Raw genomic sequence first — 15,007 nt, forward strand, 5'->3', positions numbered from 1 at the left:
AATAGTGAATGCCTCGAGACTTCACACAAGAATAGGTGAAAGTATTAATACTTTAAAACCTTGTTATATTCTTCTACGAATTTCCTTCAGCACAACAAGGAGCCACGAAGCTCGGTACTACACAACACCAACTGAAGTCAAGAACTAACTCCAGCAAAGAATTAATGACTAAGAATTCAGAGCGACCTCACACATCTACATCGTGTACCACAAATCACGAATCGTAAAGCACAAGCATTGCAACAACCAACTCGGACAACCCCAACCAAACACTCTACAAAAGTGAAGCCAGATCAGAGCCAAGCATCTTCAAAAATCTCGCTCAGCCACTCCTCTCGCCTTCAAAGTCGCATCCAATGATGATTTTGCTTAAGGATTATTGTTCCAACAACCCTCAACCAAAAGAGCAAATTGTGAGTGCAAAAGATGAGCTCGCTACTTGGTGGAAGATTAAGAGCCAAAGTATCTTACTACAATACAACCAACTACACAATGTATACCCAACCACTTAGTCGTATCCCATCTAATCAGCCCTAAGGGCATAAATATAATTTGATGTAACCACCTACCCTATAAAAGAGAAAACAAAATAGGTTAGGGGGATCCTTTAGATTGTCTCTCTAGCCAAGGCTAGTTCTCTCTCTCTCTTGCCCTCCATAAGTCTTTTACTTCTTCTCTAGATCTCCATGAGAGCCTCCATTAGTGGAGATCTTGTATTACCAATAAACATAGTAAAATTCCATGGATGTAGGTCACAATTGACCGAACCATGTAAAAAGATGTGTCTCCCATTTACTTTCACGTTCTTTATCTTGTTTGATGTATGTTTATGTATGTTTGATGTGTGTTTTTATGGTTAAGATCATCTTAGGGTTTTGGTATGTCGGCCTACAACACGTGCGATGTAACAGTACATCCACGATGAAAAATGTGAGTAAGTCGTGCTAGCAGTTGAAGGAGTTAGCAAAGTAGTGGATGAACAATCAAAAAAATCTCCCGCGCAATATGGAACTCGTTCAACCATGAGTTTCCACTTCCACATTCTTCCATTCCTCGGCAACCGTCACACTTACTGGAGATCAATGTTTTAACTACTTATGTAATAAAAATAGGTTCATCAATATATGATTTGATAAATTAACTTATCGGAACTTATCCGAAGATAAATTAACTCAATTCAATGGATCTTAGTGGAACACTACTCAACAGAAATCAATCAATTTGATCAGAACTTACTGACGATTCATCAAACTTGTAGAAGTCTCCAACACAATCCCTCAATCTTCATTGATCTCACACACTTCTTTGTTTCCCTCCTGCAGATCGACCCTCATCCACTTTGTGACCGAATTGACTCTTGAACGACCATTGTCTTGGTTTAGGTCGTAGTCATACGTATTGATCTCTCGAACTCAAAACACTCTCGTACAATGTATATGTTAATGGTTTAAGCAATTTGCTTAATTGAGGATCCGCCTACTATACAACTCTCCACCTTTCCTCAAAAACCAGCAAATCTTTTTTACCATCAACAGCTGGTCCCAAACAGTATTGGGACCATTCTAAAAAGACCAAAAGATAATTTCTTCTAACTAGTACTAGGCCTGATGAGAGGGTTGGACTAGAGCGTCCAAAACCTAATAAAATTGAGACCGAAAGTCTATTGAACATTTGGGTTGGTTTCACCATTCTTTATCCTGTCTTAGCGATCAGTATGTAGTTGTGGTTAGAAAACTTTGTCTTAGAGATTGATATGTAGTGGGAAAATTACGGTTTAGTCCAAAATTCAATCCAAAAGTACGGTTTAGTCCAGCCTGAGTCAACTAGGTACAAATTAGTCCAACATATGGGAAAGTACACTAATAACCCTTATTATTTACAATTTAGTCCAAATATTTGCAGTTTAGTCCACAATGACTCATAATGATGTCAACAATTTTAAATAATATATAAATTATTAAAAAACAATTTATCTTTCGAACCGCTCGTCCAAAATTCACAAACTTTATATATTCGGAAAGATCTTTCCGAGATCTACAAAAAGAGTACCCATATGACTCTATAATTTTCATTTTTTAAAAATGTTAACTTACAATAGTGTGTACAACTGTGTTTTCATTGCCTATGTTCTCACTGCCTATATTAAGCAACTACTACCTATGCATTACCTCTAATAGCAATTAACCAATATTCAGTAAGACATCGATATATTTGTTATGGGGCATAAGATGTGATTGGTAACCATCTGCTTCAGTAATTATTTTCCATACGTCCTCCATCGCGAGTTTCTTATCAAATAAATTCCAATTTTTTGAGAGCTGTAGAAAGTTGATTGTTGAAAACATTGTAGATTTTATCACCATCTGGGTGTCTGTAGCCAAATACGAATATTAAAACAAAAGAATATGCACCACTTTGTACAGATAAAAAAAAACATATAGTAAAGAAAAACTGCAGTCACATACATGTCGTCAAGATGTTCTTTGTAAATTCCATCGAAAAGAAACATATACAAAACAAGATTCAGGTTAAGTCATCCCATAAGTCACCTCCAATGTACGAGATTCAAGTCCAATTTTCAAACGTAATCATAGATTGAAAGTCAGGTCAAGGGCTTCATAATTCAAAAACTATAGTCAGCATCAAAAAGAATAAACATGTGCACAACTATGTACAAATTAACAATAAACATGTAGAACTATATGCACATGTTGGATAAAGAGTTAATCCTTTTCCGGGCAAGAACTAACAAGAACTGAGAATAATTGTTCTACAACATTTTATTATCAGGCAAGCTCAAACATACACGGAGATGAAATGAAACAGGTGTAATTAAACTCAAGCTATTATGTACCATGCTCCTATAGAAAGCTTACGAAGAAGCAAGATACGGTAACCATTCAATCACCTTTTTAAAATATGATCTATGTTCATATAACAGACCAGATTATTGTTTATATACTAAGAAACCATCTGTACGCAAAAAATGAGTTAAAATGTCCTAATAGTTGAAAGCATTACTTGTTCCCTGTTTCTGAAATTGCAGCTACATGTTACTACCGAATGCCGATATTAACGTAATTTGATACATTGTGAGAAATTAAACTTAAACAAGAAAAACTATTGATAATCATCATGTGTACAACTACGTACACATTAAAAATATACATGTGCACAATTATGTATACATTTCAACAGGTGTACAACTATGTACACATTGACAATAAATAGGTGTACAACAATATACTCGTGAACAACCAACGGGGGTACAAAGATGTACACATTAGCAATCTACATATGTACAATTATGCGCATATTAATAATCAGTTGGTGTACACTTACGTACATAAAATCAATCAACGGGTGTACAACTAAGTACACATTAACAACAAACAGGTGTACAACTATGTACATATTAACAATCGAAGTTTAATTTAGCCTGATTAATAGGAGGTGGAGACCAATACTACTGATGTAAGTATGGCATACTGTTTTTAGTTATTATGAAATGCGCAATTTCCATGATTATCTCCTAAGCCTTTGGCCTATGCTACTGGCACTCCTATAATTTCTATTGCATTTGTGGAAAGATGACTAGTATGTCAGGATCATCCGATGATATAAAATGTATTAGGCGATTCTTACTGTTAGGATTTCCAAAGTCTTAACAGTTCCAGGCTATAATATTTTCATGGTAACAATACTAAGAAAACTGATAAAAGTAAAGCAAAAACATATCAAAGCTTAAAGGCAAGAAAACACTATTGGAAAAAAGAGCCATCACAATAAAAGAAGATTAAAAAGTACCTGGTTCATGAACAATATTAACACTCCCAAGGTCCTGCTGAGTGCATGCTCGTGGAGTTTTCCCAACAGAAGTACTGTTTAGAGTTTCTCCCATTTGCTTACCATAACGTACATGAAAATAACAGATTTTTGTAAACTAGAGAACGCATAGCAGTTTACTTGCGATAAAGTTATGATTTGAAACTACTACCTCTTCATCCATCCACTCAAGGTTTAATTTGTTTCGAGAACAATTTAGAAAAAAGTACATATACAGATCTAAAACTTGATTCAGAACTCAAACTGAATTGAATGCACTCTATGGATGAGCAACTTCAGAGAAGTTGGACCTTCATTTTCATACATCTAAAACTTATTTTAACAGTGTCAGGACCTGCATTCATAAATCCCATAAAATTCGTGCTAAACATGCCACTATTAGTAGTTCATTATATATACTACTCGTAATCCCTAATGGGATAATTGCACACCCAAAATTTCATCTTGGATAGGCTAAACAATAATAAATCAAAAATGTTCAAGAGAGAATATTTACCTAAAATCCGAATGTGGCTGCTTTAGTTGAGGCATCAGGCATCCATGTGATCTGTCATTATCCTTTATTTATAAATCTTTGTAATGTAAGCCTTCATGTTGTTATTTCTGTCAATTATATTTTCTTCCTTTTTCCAACAAAACATCTCTAACGTCTAAGTTGCCATTTTTCTTTTATCAAATAACACTAGAAACTTGGTGCTCCTTTTTTACATTAATCGTTTGTCACTCGTTCAATTTTATTGAATAATTCATTGTACAATACCATCAAGAACTTAAAATCATAATTTAGCATGTACACATTCACAACCATTAGGTGTACAACTATGTACACATTAACAATCTCCATATGTATAATTATGTTTCCCATCTGCAATTCAGCACATTGAAGAGTCAGATAAAATTTACATTGATAATCCAAATATGTAGTCAAACTAATAAACCAGAAACAAGGATGTATTTTAAAAATGATGGTGATTCCCTTGACAAGATGAACCGACGGTAACTTTGCAAAACCATGCATTGCTATAAAAACATTCTTTATCCCATATATAAAAATGATTGATTCCAACAACACCAGCTATATATGCCTTTATGTAGTTGTTTGAGGGTGAAAACAATTTCTGCTGATTTTGGTATGTTCGAGTGTGTGGGTGAGAAACGAGTCTAAACCCTAAACAATATACTGCGAGGGAGTACTTTGATTCGAGAGATCAATCTGTACAAATCATGCCTAAACCAAGAAATGGCCGTTCCAGACTTGCTTCGGTCACAAAGTGAAGGAGAAGGGTTGGTCTAGGGAAAGAATCGAAGAGAGTTTTGAGACCAGAATAGTTGATTCGGGAAGAGTAGTTGTTTGACGACTTGTATCAGAAAATGGAAAGCTAACAGATGGGAAAGCTAACAAGTGATTTCTGAGTGTTGTATTCTCCTGACCAAAAACTTGTCTTTGTTGGAAATAGGTGAAACCTATTTATACAAGTCGCTATGAAACGTACCTTGGTCTCGTAAGAAGTGGAAACAATTGAGTAAATGGGAGAAAGTGGTAACGGGTAATGCCTGGAATTGATGTTCCATAATGAAAGAAACGTTTCACCATTACTCCTTGTATTTACTAACCGCCTCACTCTTATGACACTTTCTTGTAACGGGCGTAGTGTACGCCGTACGCTGTAAACCACCAGACCAATACCCTGATGAGCATCCCCCAGTTTGTGATATGTTTTGATGTCTGGAGTGTTTTCGTGGAAAACGTGTAGCATGTTGCTATTGTTTGGCAAGTTAAGATTGAGAGGCTTGCCGTTTCGGTGGTGACCTTCGACGGCTGAGATTTTGCATATTGAGAGCAAAGTTAGCCGTTGATTGTCGTAACCTTCCGTTTGGCAGCCAGCGACATAGTGGTAGGGTCGGCATGGCTTTGGCATGTTTTAGGCGCGGCCAAAATTTGGGTTTTGGTGTAAACCGTGATATTTGTCCTTGGGACGGAAGTTGCCACGCGTTAGGTGATGAACTTGTACGGCTGAGATTTACATCTCAGAAGTAAGGGTAGCCGTTGATTGTTGCAACCCTCCGTTTGGCATCCAGCGACATGGCGGTAGGGCCATCATGGCTTTGGCATGTTTTAGGCGCCGCCAAAATTAGGGTTTTGGCATAAACCGTGATGTTTGGCCTTGGGTCGGAGGTTGCCATGTGTTAGGTGGCGAACTTGTATGGCTGAGATTTGCATCTCAGAAGGAAGGGTAACCGTTGATTATTGCAACCCTCTGTTTGGAAGCCAGCGGCATGGTGGTAGGGCCGCAAGGCTTTGGCATGTTTTAGGCGCGGCCAAAATTAGGGTTTTGGCATAAACCGTGATGTTTGGCCTTGGGCCGGAAGTTTCCATGCGTTGGGTGGCGAACTTGTACGGCTGAGATTTCACTACACCAAATTTTAGATTTAGCAACTCAGATTAGCAACAGCTCTAGAACTGTTTCGAATTTGCAACTGAAAATTACAGTTGCCAAAGTTTATCAACAACTTATTTCTGTTGCGAAACTCGCGAATAGCAACATCTGGGAGTATAAGCATGCGATTCACATGCTTACCAGGTAACACTTTTGACCCTAATTCCACCCATATGTTGGATACGAGTTTTAATCTTTAAGTTATTTTCCCCCATTGATTCATTGACTTCTTGACTTTGCAAAAGCAGGATTTATCCCAGGAAAAATCGGGTACACAGCCCACCTGCTTCATTTGTATCCACAAACTCGTTTACTCTCTCTCCTTATCTTCTATTCTCCATTACATCTTCATCTAGATCTGCAGAAATAGCTCGTCTTCCATTAAAACTCGTCTTCCATTAAAACTCTACTGCCGATGATACTCTACCAAGTACAGCTTCAGTTGTGTAAGTTAATAAACTTTGTGTGTATCTGTCTCTTTCATCTTCTCAGTTGTGTAAGTTAGATCGATGTTTAGGGTTTGGTTTTTTTTAATGGATTTCATCTCTGTTACTGCAGCTGGAAGCACCATTATGAGAAATTTTTCTAAGCGTAATTAACTTAGGTATGGTTTCATCTTTTTATTTCAGTTTTATTTGAGGTCAATAGGTTGTATCTGAGATTTGGGTGTTTTTTTATTTCGATTTTTTATGATTTAGGTGTTTATTATGTTTGATTTTGAATGGTTTTTTGGTCGGATTTGATATTGATTTGGGTGTAACCAATAACTTAAATCTAAAACTCAGTTCGGGTTTGATTTTGATTTGGGTGTAACCAAGAACTTAAACCTAAAACCTCAGATTCTCTACAATAAGTTTGATTTGCTTGGTTAGTTATGTCAAAATTGTAAGCAGTTTAGTGTGAGGCCAAAAACTAACAATTTTTTCTTGATATACATTCACTTTGTACTAAACTTTGTGCTTTGTGTCTCTTGATGCAGGGTATCATAGAACGCATTTGTGATTATGAGGACTTGGTTGTCTTGATTCAACTGAATTAGGTTGTCTTGTGAATTGAATTTAGATTGTGTTGTAAACTGAATCCAGGTTTTAATGAAGAATTGATGTTCCCTGAAGAATTATGATTGTATTCCCGATTTTGTTTTGAAATGTAAACTGAAACATCTATTTTGCCAAGGTTGTAAGTTCAACTTGTTAGTGCTGTTAAATCAGATTTTAAGCTTGATGTAAACTAAATATAAAGATGTTGGATGTAGGTGGCTGGTGTTGTTGGTAAATGAACTGCTCTTTTAAGTCAATTTACAAAGGTGATCTTATTCATACCATTATTGCTGCTAGAGCTAATTTGGATTTTTTTCTCTTGTTGGTAACAATGGTACCACAAAAGGTTCTTATGTTGTCTTTTGGCTGTTTATAGGAAAAACAAGGATTGTGGTTTACAAAAACTATGATGAGATGAAGTATGTTGTAAGTACAGGATCAAATGCTTACATCTCTAATCCATTAGCAGAAATGTCAGATGAAGACCTTATGTAAGCTTTTTGAGACTGGTGTTTCGTAACTGGAATGCAGTGTGTCATATAAGATGAGACAGTTTCCTTTTGCAATGAAGTCGTAGCGCCGAATACTCTTGGTTTATTGATATGTTGTAGATAGGTAAAAAATGATAATAACTCACATGGATAATGTCCTAAAATATCTCTTATTAGACCTACAATGACTCGTGGTAATGGATGAGATTATGTAGGCGATGAAGTTGATGCTCAATTAGACTCGAGGAGGTCAACATTGATGGAGCTAGTTCAGATGGAATGCCAACTCCAAGGTACTATATTTTCAGAGTATGGTGGTGCATCCTTTGGTGGCACTACTAATTAGCTTGTGTGCATTATCTCTGAAGTATGTGCAACACTCATTTAACTTTCAGCTTTCAAGGTGTTTCGTACCTTGTCCTTAATACTGTATGTATCCTCACCTAGATCACTTCATTTTTTCATTTTCCAGCCGGGGATGGTTACAACTGATCTTCTTATGTCTGGGGCCATGATGAAGCAGGTCGAATACAGAACTTTCTCCACTTGATCTTTCTCAGAGGATCTTAATCTTGAGACTGACCCATATCCTCTATTGCAGGCTAAGTTTTTCATTAACATCCTGGAAGAACCAGCTGAAGTGGTAGGATTTTAGCACCACCTCTCTAAATAATATTGAAGTTAATATATCAAAATGTTTTCATAAATAGGTTTTTTCCTTGATATCTTTTTGGTTCGTCTTTCTAGAATGCAGCGTACATACCATAAGATACCACAGTTGATACTTAAATCATACACTGGTCATCCACTCAAATTCTGATACTTGGATGTTGTGTGCATTTATTTCATTTTGTTGGCTTAGTCTGGTGGTGGACGGAATTAGGTACTTGTCACCTTTAAATGGCACATTTTTCTCTTAAAAAATCATCTATGACTTCACCTTTATACAAACTAGCAAACATATTCTCTCTTTCTGTATGTATGTGATCATCAGTGGAAGTAATTTCTGTTATGTTCTTTATTGGTCTCCTGCAGGTTACAAAATGTTCTGTTCCCAACATCAGATCCATCCCTACCTACGAAGCACACTTATATTCGTTTCCTCACTGGGTTGAAAGCATACTCCCAGATATCTCAGTTAAGCACGTTTCGTGTTGTTATATTTTGTTTGACTACAGCACCAGCTTATGCAGTTTTCTTATATTTCAATACTTGTTGGTTATTATGTAAAGGTTGGATGTTGGAGATGGCAAAGAAGCAAGTCTCGAAAGGTACCCAAGGAGCACACATCAACCTCAGTGCATCGAATATATTGGACTGGTAAGTTTTTCGCTGATTGACATGCAATTAATTAAATTCACATAGTTGGCCTTCTGTTAGAGTCTACATTGTAATCGTATTTCCCACACGTTTATGATCTGAAGACCTGGTAGTTCAGGACATGTACCTGATCATCATGTACAACATAGTACACATATATGTAGAGTTTTTTCCTTGTGTGCAGCCTTCAACTTCAATTACTGAATTCTTTATGATATACCTTAATTCTTTGAAGATAACCTGCACTTATATTCTGTGAAGATAACCTGCACTCAATTCATAACTCAGAAGCACTGCACAGCTTCACAACTCATACACTCAACTCATCTCATGTTATTAAGTTGGAAAAAAAGATGCCAACACTTGTATTTATTCTTTGATCCGTTGTTGGTAGTTTTTGTTTGATGTGGGTATTGAATTAATTTTCCCTCCGTGCTATTCCAGGGAGAGTTTAATTCTAATGGGATGTCTCTGGTTCTTTGTTGGCTTCTTGCTTCGACGATGGAATATTGCAGTAGAATCTGCAGTTAAAATTCTTGAATGGACACAATCAATATCCATCAATGGAAGTTAGATATTGAATCAGGTAACATAGTCTGGCATTTCATTTTAGATCGTCAATGGATACAATCAACAATCACAACTATTCCCTGTTTTCTACGCTTAATTCTTTCCAAGGAAAATGGCACCCAGAACAAGCTTCAACTTTATGTGGGTTTCTAATTTTTTCATGTTTTTGTAATTTTCAGTTTTTCGAACAACATAAGATGATGCTTGTCCTGCCATTGATGAAAAGCATTCTGTTAAGTTCCGGCTTTGCATTCGATGAGCTTGGTCTTCTAAAATGGATTCAGGTTAAATATTGTATCAATATGTTGTCATCTTTGTATGATTATTCTTTGGGTCATGATAAACAAGGACCACTATCCATGTATATATATCTCAAGATAGAACATTGTACGTCTCTAACTGTGATACTTGAAGTTCACATTGTGATTTTTTTTTTTTTTTGTATATAAAATTCTTTGATGAATCTGTGGGTTATTAGATTGCGTAATTACAACTGACGAACCAATTATAATTGAATATTGAATGTGAGGAATCGAATCAGCAGAATAGGAAGAATCAGGGTATTACAGGATAAATTGGGGGAAACCGATTTTGACTAGCTCAACGAAGACTTGACCTTTTTTTTTGTGGCAAAAGTTTAGCAACGAAAAACACGTGTTGCTAAATATGAACCAGAACAACTATATCCCGTTCTACTAAAATATATCCCTTAATAACTCTAAATTAGCAACAGAGTTTATTTCTGTTTCTTTATTTTAATTTCGCAATAGCTAATTTCTGTTGCTAACGCCGTCGCTGACCGAAATTAGCAACAGAGCTAGAGCTGTTGCGAAAAACTGCAACAGGGTGTTAGCAACGGGAAAAATATGTTGCAATCCCAGTTAGCAACAGATATAAGCAGTTGCTAAACGTTAAATTTGGTGTAGTGTTTGCATGTCAGAAGGAAGGGCGTCCGTTATTGTTGCAACCCTTCGTTTGGTAGCCAGCGACATGGAGGCATGGCCGGCATGGCTTTGGTGCGGAGGTGTGGCTAGCATGGCATGCCATTGGCACGATGGTGCGGCTGGCATGGTCGGCATGCCTTTGGTGCGGAAATGTGGCTGGTATGGCATGCCATTGGCACGGTGGTGCGGCTGGCACAATCGGCATGCCTTTGGTGCGGAGATATGGCTGGCATGGCATGCCATTGGCACGGTGGTGCGGCTGGAGTGGTTGGCATGCCTTTGGCGCGGAGATGTGGCTGGCATGGTAGGCCATTGGCACAGTGCTGCGGCTGGCATGCCTTTGGCGCGGAGATGTGGCTGGCATGGCATGCCATTGGCACGGTGGTGCGGCTGGCATGCCTTTGGCGCGGATTCGTGGCTGACATGGCTTGCCATTGGCACGGTGGTGCCGCTAGCATGGTTGGCATGCCTTTAGCGCGGAGTCGTGGCTGGCATGGCATGCCATTGGCACGGTGGTGCGGCTGGCATGGTTGGCATGCCTTTCGCGCAGAGATGTGGCTGGCATAGCAGGCCATTGGCACGTTTGGTTAGCATGTGTGGCTGGCATGTGTAAAGATGATGCCATTCAGTACCGAGGCTCCGCCGAGGAGTATGACATATACATAAAAAAGGTACCCCGGTAATTTTATGCAGACATGTTGAATGGTTCAATAATGTGGTAGTGGCGACATTATTACTCAAGTATGACGTCACTGTTTGACTAAGGTTTTACGATTTTAACCCTAAGCTAAAAACCACCATCAACAGTAGTAGAAAAAGAAAAGAAAGAAGATCAAACATTGTTAATGTGTACAAGTATGTACACGATAACAATAAACAAAGTGTACAACTATGTACACATAATATTCAGCATGTGTACAACTATGTACACTATAACAATCAACATGTGTATAATAATGCACCCATTAATATTCAGCACGCGTACAGCTAAGTTCACATGTACAACAGACGTTGACAGCTAAAATAGGAAAATGATAATGTTAAAGGTGCAAGAATCTGACTTGTTTTCGTATAATTATATACCATTTAACAGCAAACAAAAATACAAACCCAAGATGCAAAAAAAGAAAAAAAAAACAAAAAAAAAACAAATAGAAGAGTGGAGATACAAAGAAACAACAGAATGCCAAAAATTAACAAAATGTGTTTTTATCTATAATTGTTAAACCCATAACTAATTAGTTCCCATGACCAAATACAAGTAAGGAACCTAAATAGAAGTAGATGTAGCTTCACATTAAATATTTCTCCATATAATGTGAAGAAAGAAAAGAAGGCCAAACTATTGTCATATAGTGGCATTAACGGTTATATAGTGGCATTGTGCCAAATTTTTTATTTCCCAAGGGATACGTACCATAAATCCAATTCCCAATTTGTACTTTCAGGAGAGTTTTACATCCCATATTGCTAAGTGACAATATCCCATTTGAACACTCCATCTGACAAATCTAGCTAGTCTTCTTATGAACTCGAAATGGTGGTCCTGTGCACACTATCCAACTAGCAGAAACCGTAATGTCAAGGATGTCGCAATCATTGATTTTTCTGACCTGCAAATGAAGTCATCACTGAAGTAATTATGTGACATCAACAATAAGTACAAAAAAAATTAATCAACAATAAAACCATTTCTACCACTATCCTACGCCACCTAGAAGTCAATATTGCTTGCAATAAATCATAGATTACTGCCAATTAAAACATTGGCAGGTACCTTTTAAGGGCTCCCTTGAGAAACTCTTTCTTAATATCGAAATGATAGTATGTATGCTCTGTTTCTGTATAGGCATTTTTTGAGCCTCCGTGCCTGGATATGTAACTACCTGTTTGAGGGTGAAAACAATTTCTGCTGATTTTGGTAATTTCGAGTGTGTGGGTGAGAAACGAGTCTAAACCCTAAACAATGTACTGCAAGGGAGTACTTTGATTCTAAAGATCAATCTGTAAAAATCCGTCCTAAACCAAGAAATGGCCGTTCCAGACTTGCTTCGGTCACAAAGTGAAGGAGAAGGGTTGGTCTAGGGAGGGAAGCGAAGAGAGTGTTGAGACCAGAATAATTGATTCGGGAAGATTAGTTGTTTGACGACTTGTATCATAAAGAGGAAAACTAACATATGGGAAAGCTAACAAGTGAATTATGAGTGTTGTATTCTCCTGACCAAAACTTGTCTTTGGTGGACATAGGTGAGACCTATTTATACAAGTCGCAATGAAACGTACCCTGGTCTCGTAAGAAGTGGAAACGGTTGAGTAAATGGGAGAAAGTGGTAACGGGTAATACATGGAATTGATGTTCCATAATGAAAGAAACGTTTCACCATTACTCCTTGTATTTACTAACCGCCTCACTCTTATGACACTTTCTTTTAACGGGCGTAGTGCACGCCGCACGCTGTAAACCGCCAGACCAATACCCTGATGAGCATCCCCCAGTTTGTGCCATGTTTTGATGTCTCGAGTGTTTTCACGGAAAACGTGTAGCATGTTGCTATTATTTGGCAAGCTAAGATTGAGAGTCTTGCCGGTTCGGTGGTGACCTTCGACGACCGAGATTTTGCATCTTGAGAGGAAGGTTAGTCGTTGATTGTGGTTACCTTCCGTTGGTATCAAGTGGCATGGCCACGGTGCTGCATGGATTGTGCATGCTCTTGACGTGGCTAATTAGGGTTTGGTTCCGTGAGCAAAGAATTGGCATAGCTAAGTATAGGCCGTGGCTAAAGAGTTGGTAGCATAGCCAAAGGTTGCCACAAGTCGTTTGGTGGCAAGTTTGTACGGCTGAGATTTGTATCTCAGGAGGAAGGATAGTCGTTGATTGTTGCAACCTTCCGTTTGGCATCCAGCGGCATGGAGGCATGGCCAGCATGGCTTTGGCGTGGCCAAATCAGGGCTTTGTCACCGTGGCCAAGAGTTCGTACCGTAGCCAAGAGATTGCCACAAGTCGTTTGGTGGCAAGTTTGTACGGCTGAGATCTGCATCTCAAGAGGAAAGATAGCCGTTGATTGTTGAAACCCTTTGTTTGGCATCCAGCGGCATGGAGACATGGCTTTGGAATTGTTTAGGCGCGGCCAATTTAGGATTTTGGCATAGTTTTAGGCACGGCCAAAATTAGGGGTTTGGCATAGTTTATGCGCGTCCAAAATTAGGGCTTGGAATTGGGATAAAATTTTCCACGTGTTTGATGGCGAACTTGGACGGCTGAGATTTGCATCTCAGAAGGAAGGGTGGCCGTTGATTTTTGCAACCCTTCTTTTGGCAGCCAGCAGCATGGAGGCATGGCCGGCATGGATTTGGCATGGTTTAGGCGCGGCCAAGCTAGGATTTTGGCATGTTTTAGGCGCGACCAAAATTAGGGTTTTGGTGTAAACCGTGATGTTTGGCCTTGGGTCGGAATTCGCCACGCGTTAGGTGGCGAACTTGTACGGCTGAGATTTGCATCTTAGAAGGAAGGGTAGCCGTTGATTATTGCAACCCTACGTTTAGCAGCCATCGGCATGGTGGTAGGGCCACATGTCTTTGGCATGTTTTAGACGCGGCCAAAATTAGGGTTATTGTAACACCCCGTGTTTTTAGCATGGCGCATGCTAAAAGATGCGCCATTTGCTTGTGATGAAGATTCACACAAAGCTTCTTTGCATGGTGAGATGCATTTGGCCTTAGGCCATATCGGGTGCCAAGTAAGGCACATCGCATATGCATATTGGCTAAGGCCAATATGGCATTGGTTGGAAGCTATATTGGCTAAGATCCAATCTTGTATCAAATGATGCATTAGGTCAGTTAGGTAGATGACCTTGAAAGTGTACAACCAACATGGCTGGACATCGAGTTGGATATGTACATCCAACATGGATGGACATCGGGTTGGTAGTGGACAACCAACATGGCTGGAGATCAGGTTGGTAATGTACAACCATCACGGCTGGAGATTGGTGTGGCCTATGGGCCAAAGTCGAAAATACAGCCATCATGGCCCTTTATCGAGTTTGGCTCAGGAAATGTTCAGCCATCCTGACCGAACATTGGAACTGGCATGTGATCCAAAACTGAATGTACAACCATCTTGTCCGGTCATACAGGAAAATATATGGCAACGACCATGAATAGTAAAACGGGGAGTTTATGAATGATTTTTGGTCCCCCAATTTGAGCTATATAAATGTCAAATTAACATATATAGGGAGGGTACTTGGTTGAAGGTGCATATGCGGACTATGCACCAAGTAAGCTTCACAGCTTAGACGGAAAAGTATGAATGATGAATAAGCCTCATTCTTAGTTCTGTATCCTTATGAATG

At 38.6% G+C, this 15,007-nt stretch overlaps 1 long non-coding RNA gene across 7 annotated transcripts; it reads left to right on the forward strand.

Annotated features, from left to right (window-relative positions):
• The first annotated feature begins 6,581 nt into the window (after positions 1 to 6,581).
• On the forward strand, positions 6,582 to 10,140 carry LOC113348759. 7 transcript variants are annotated; one of them, XR_003359788.1, is made up of 14 exons: positions 6,582 to 6,730; positions 6,843 to 6,888; positions 7,264 to 7,460; positions 7,540 to 7,590; positions 7,701 to 7,750; positions 7,856 to 7,939; positions 8,031 to 8,108; positions 8,288 to 8,338; positions 8,417 to 8,458; positions 8,563 to 8,698; positions 8,851 to 8,952; positions 9,048 to 9,135; positions 9,580 to 9,721; positions 9,885 to 10,140. It is a non-coding gene; the product is annotated as an uncharacterized LOC113348759 (long non-coding RNA). The 7 variants fall into 7 exon arrangements; XR_003359785.1 differs by having other exon boundaries at positions 7,264 to 7,590; XR_003359786.1 differs by having other exon boundaries at positions 7,264 to 7,590; positions 7,701 to 7,743.
• The last annotated feature ends 4,867 nt before the right edge of the window (positions 10,141 to 15,007 follow it).

This window comes from Papaver somniferum, chromosome 2 (genome assembly GCF_003573695.1).
Source record: "Papaver somniferum cultivar HN1 chromosome 2, ASM357369v1, whole genome shotgun sequence".
Classification (NCBI taxonomy): domain Eukaryota; kingdom Viridiplantae; phylum Streptophyta; class Magnoliopsida; order Ranunculales; family Papaveraceae; genus Papaver; species Papaver somniferum.